Source organism: Morone saxatilis, unplaced genomic scaffold (genome assembly GCF_004916995.1).
Source record: "Morone saxatilis isolate NCDOM2014 unplaced genomic scaffold, NCSU_SB_2.0 Contig10, whole genome shotgun sequence".
NCBI lineage: Eukaryota > Metazoa > Chordata > Actinopteri > Moronidae > Morone > Morone saxatilis.
Genome location: NW_023339652.1, coordinates 9340047 through 9345410, shown reverse-complemented (window position 1 = coordinate 9345410; position 5364 = coordinate 9340047). Strand labels below are relative to the sequence as shown.

The window sequence follows — 5364 nt, the reverse complement described above, 5'->3', positions numbered from 1 at the left end:
CATAACAGAAGTTATCTCAAGACGCTTTTCAAAATAGAGCAGGTCTAGACCATACTCCTAATAAAATTATTTACAGAGACCCAACAGGTTACTGTTGTTACCTCACAGTAAGAAAGTTTTGGGTTTAAGTCCTAGCAGGGCCTGTCTGTGTGGAGTTTATATGTCTTCCCTATGTTTTTGTGGGTTTTTGTCCAGGTGCTCCAGTTTCCCCCACCATCAAAACATGTATCCTTCATAATTTCAATACGCCCAGGGACAAGGGTCAAGTCCCTGGGTATTGTACAGTGGTTTATGGCTGTTACAGTACAGTTTCGTTGTATGGCTGTATGTGAGTCAACATTAAAGTTTCTTCTGTGCTCTTGACAACAGAATCTAAATAAATTATGTGTAAAATGCTTTTAAAAATCTAAATTGCAAAAGTAAATGTTGCCATGATGCTTTCTGAAGGCAATTATTTATTGTCATTATTATGCTGAAGTAAAGGATGTTATGTAAATTAAATCAGTGGTCAGAGGAGGCATTCCTCCCTTTCCTTTAGCCTTTAACCAGTGATCAGCCACCTCTGGCCTGATGCTGTGTGTCTTGTGGCCATTTGGTCTCTGACTGTCTCCTTGTACCAGTCTGGCTGATTTATAAAACAGTTTCAGTCTCTATAAAGTGTCCAATAAACCACTTTTACTATTAGTATAGGACATTGCTAGCATACAGCTGGCTACCACTGACCATACACACACTCAAAACACACACACAGGCTGACATGCTGACACACACACAAGCAGGGACAGTCACATACTTCCTGGTCAGACACAGTTTGAGGGCTACTGGAGTCGGGACCTCTGCCAAACTCTAACCCCATGTAACCCCACCCTGCAGCCCCAGTGACATCACTGCAAAGCCCTGAACCACTGGCCTAAAACACACATATACACACATATACACATATACACACATACGCGTGCAGGCGTAGGGAATGCAAGAAAGTACAGACACTGTAACAAATACCACAGGGTCACATTTTCAGTGCACACATACATGCAGAAATGCAGACACACACACAGCACTTGACCATAATGACTACTGCATGGCCACACTGCATTGTTAACACACACACAAACACACACACACAGAGAGCAGCTTAAGTGCTTAAGCTTCATGTCTTCAGCTCGTATTACGTTATGTTTGAAGAGGCTGAAACATTTTAGTGAATATTATAAAGGATGATCTACAGTATTTCTCATCTATTTCTATTTTTAATAATTGAGGTTAAAGTCCTATAATGTAACTTTTACATCTTAAAATAACAGCTTCAATCTTTTTTTTAATGCTATACTGATTTGTAATAGGGTTAATGATGCCTCTGTCATTCCCACTCTGTGCCCTGTACGCCTGGACTACTAAGCAATATTAGCTGGCTTGCTTTGTCTTGTGTTCTAGTTTTTGGTCGTAAATAATGTATTAGTAACAAATGCACCTGTACAGCTACAACAGTGGTATTGCACTGAGTGAATGTAAAATGATATTAATCAGAGAAACCAAACGTGGAGTGACACATTCACTAAAAGGTTTACATGGGTCTTTTCCCTGCCAAGTTAGAACACACACACACACACACCGACACCAACAACACCCACATAAGCACACCAGAGAAGAGAGAGAGAGGAGAGAGAGAGAGAGACACCACCACACACCACACACACACACACACACCAGGATGGTCATACACTGTCCTGGGAGGAAATTCCCAGGATTCAAGTCAACCAATCAGAGACCAGCGTTTAAAATACTGGCTCTTCAACTGGAGAGCTTGAGAGGCCATCCTCTTCACAAGGACCACTGTCTGTGTGTGTGTTTAGTTTTTATTGTTCCCAGTGGGCTAAAATACACACATTCACACCCAGTGTTAAAGACCCCCGTCTCCCCAGACACTTGAAATGCACACATGCATTTACACACAGGAACACACATTCATGCACTTAATGCTGCTTAATCTTCCAGTTTTACCCTGTTTTACCTGAGTGGAAATCATTAAAAGTGTACTTAACTATCACTTTCAGAGTGTTAATTTAGAAAATATTCCCTTATTTCCATATCCATTGTGTCTGAACGTACGGGACATGCACTCAGACTTTACAATACACTCTTGAATGACCTTGAGGATCCATTGATGCTTGCAGACATCCCATCTTCTCAAATATCTAGCGTAGAGACGCACACACACATACACACTTCCTCCCCTTCCCTAATTACCGAGTCCAGAGGGATGAGACACTCAAGCAGCACTTCAGTGTTTGGTTAAAGAAAAGGTCTTTCTCACTAGTTAGAAGGCAGACAGACAGACAGACAGACAGACAGACAAAGAAGAAAAACTGTGAGAAAATGTTCTGAATATAGACTTGATGATTCTAGACATATTAATTAACCATCTATTTCTACATTTTTAACAAGTTTGCAATATGCAGCCACAAGAAACAGGCATTCAGGAGTTTATCTAATAAGATTTTAAAGAGCAATACGAGCTTCAAATCCATTTAATCTTTCAGCTAAAGAGAAAAAAAGGCTTTCATACAACAACAATGAAATGGCAGTTTCATACGTCAACAAAAACTAAAATTTTGACACCTAGAACCTCAAATCCACAAGACAAGGTTAACGGTTAACAAAAGGTGGAAAAGAAAGGAGAAAAGCTCAAATGGCACAGAGAGAAAAATAATGTCATGACTCAAACAGCGAGAGGGAGGGAAAGAGAAAGAACAGAAGTTGACTTGGTAGACAGGGAGGGAGGAGGAAGAGAGATTATCTCTCTCTAATGGCTAACTTGTTGACAGCAACACTTTTCACCACCTCTATCTACACATCTAACATTACTATCTACCATCCACACACACACACACACATACTCTGGCAGGGTTTATCAGCCCCGACTGTCAGTCCGCTCCACAGCTCAGGTGGGTTTCAGACTTTAAAATCAGGAAATGTGCAAAAGCGAACCGGAGACGTCACCGGCAGAGACGACCCAGGGTTTCTGTCAGCTCCTCTGCATCCGTCACATTCTGGGTTGAATCCGATAGCCGGCTATCACGTGAAGCTCACTTGTTTTTGGTATTTCTGCCCTTAAATGTGTTTTTATGAAGTATGTAATAAAGATGCAAATGGGGTTTTTTGTGTTTATAAAAAAAGTTACGTTTATTATCTTTTTAAATTGTGCATGCGTCTGTTATTATCTTTTCCTGCTGAAATTAGGCTGAATTTCCTATTTATGAATGTTTTTGGATCTACTGATAAAGACATGCCAATCACAATTATTTTGCTAGATTAAATGAAGGATACATTTTAAAAACTGACCAAAGTTTTGTGGTTTTTATGACGACACTGAACAGATTTTAAGTAATCCCTGTATTTGGGCTAAATGCGTGTAGAACAAACTGACTTCTTTCTAGATTCAGCTGAGGTCTGAGCTCTCGAACAAAAACAAAAAAGCTTAGCTCAGACACAATTTCTTTTACTTAATTACTTCATGGGATCGTAAAAGAGTTTGAAATGAACGGGGGTCAGAGGTCACACGAGAAAACACACACACAAACAAACACGAAGTCGAACAAATACAGCACATACATGCATAGTATTACACGTACAAAGCTTGTATATTACCTGCTACTTTAAATACACTTGAATGCAGTTTCATGATGGAATTTACAGGACATTAAAAAAACACAAAAAAAAACTAACTAACTAAATAATACCACTTACAACATAATGTCCACACTTAACCCTAACACTATTGGTATATTGTTTGATTGCACAGCTGACCCCTGATCTGCAGCTGCCACCTACTGAACACCCACAAGTCACATATAATTGAATGCTTATGCAGGCCAATAAAGTAATATATAAAGCACCTACCATCTGTTATTATCCTCCTCCTCCACTGTCACCAAGACAATTTTGTGTTTATAATGAACTTGAGTCCGGAGTTACTGTCAGACCTGTGTCAGTGTGCAGTTTGGATGCCGTACAGCCTCTGGCCCAGATTAAGGCAGAGCAACTTCTCTATACTGAGAGAAACATTTGTGCAACATTTCGACCAAAATAGTCCTGGTCTCCACCGCAAAGCGAGAGGGCTGCCTTCATTTAGGCCGATGGGGTTGGCAGATCACTCACTCACACACACACACACGCACACACACATTGCATTTCACCACTGTCATATGGGAGCCAAAGTCATGAAATAAGCTCATTCTGTAAGTAGACTGTGACAACGGAAACATTGTGGGGACAAAACGTCTACAAGTTCAAATGGAGCAAAGTCCAAAAAGCCAGTGGACCAAGTTTAAACCAACTTTGAGTTCAGATGTGTGTTCAGTAGTATGTATGTCCCGTTCAGAGCGTGCAAAGTGAGTGAGTGTTCAAGTTCAAATATATGTATTTAACTTAATACAACTGTTACAGAAAATAGTACAAACACATAAACTCTTATAAGGTTGGAATAAATGTGTAAATCACTGCTAGGTACTTAATTACACCTCTAAAACCCCCATTACGCAAGTATTTAACCTTTTTATATTTATGTTGCATTTGACTGTGTATTGTACCTTGTGGAATCCCTTTAAAAACGTGTCTTTTTAAAAATTAACAAAAAAAAAAATATATATATATATATGTAGTTCTTACCTGCTCTGCTGTGCGCGAATCCAGCTGCTGCTCAGCTCTCCAAGAAAAGTTTCTCTTCCCACCATCCGAAGCGCTCAAGTCCGAAAAGTGTGACTCTGAGTCCGGCTGGAAAACGATAGACGGATCGGTGTTTGGTTTTTTTTTATTATTGAAAGGGAAACCCCTTCTGAATGATCCTACAGGACCCTGCTGCAGAGCGCTCACTGTGTGATAACAGATACAAAATTCTTTGTTGATTCCAAAAAGTGTCACTTTTTTGGACACTTCCTCTCACTGCTCGATCACCTTCACGGAGGAAAAAACCTCACCAAAGTCCTTGTCCGATTTTATAGGAATATAACGCAGTCTCCGGCGATCCGCAGACCTGTCAGTACCCCCCCACCACAAAAGTCCCAACTTGTTATGTAAAGATGTGGAAATAAAGTCTGAAAAACGGTGGCACACGCTCCTCGTTGTGTACGGCTGTGTGCGCGGTGTCCTCAGCAACAGGTGTCAGAAATAAAGTGAGATTTCTTCACGGACATCACAAGTTTCCAAACGCTCTCCAACTAATTACGCACGCAGGGGGAAAAGGGGGAGGAGGAAGGGGAGGGAGGTTAGGGAGGGGGCTCTCCAAAGATTTTACGCGTCGAGAAACACGAGCGAGAAGTTTGAGCCGCCGAGAGAGAGAGATAGAGAGTGAGAGAGAAAGAGAGA

The 5364-nt window shown here is 40.8% G+C and overlaps 1 protein-coding gene across 1 annotated transcript in view; it reads right to left on the bottom strand.

Moving 5' to 3' along the window:
- Positions 1-5171, bottom strand: part of wnt5b (wingless-type MMTV integration site family, member 5b) — a 76234-nt gene extending 71063 nt beyond the window's left edge. Inside the window, exon 1 of the mRNA XM_035677695.1 lies at positions 4669-5171. The gene's annotated coding sequence lies outside the window, so the exon portion shown is untranslated. The remainder of the gene's footprint in view (positions 1-4668) is intronic.
- Between the last annotated feature and the right edge of the window lie 193 nt (positions 5172-5364).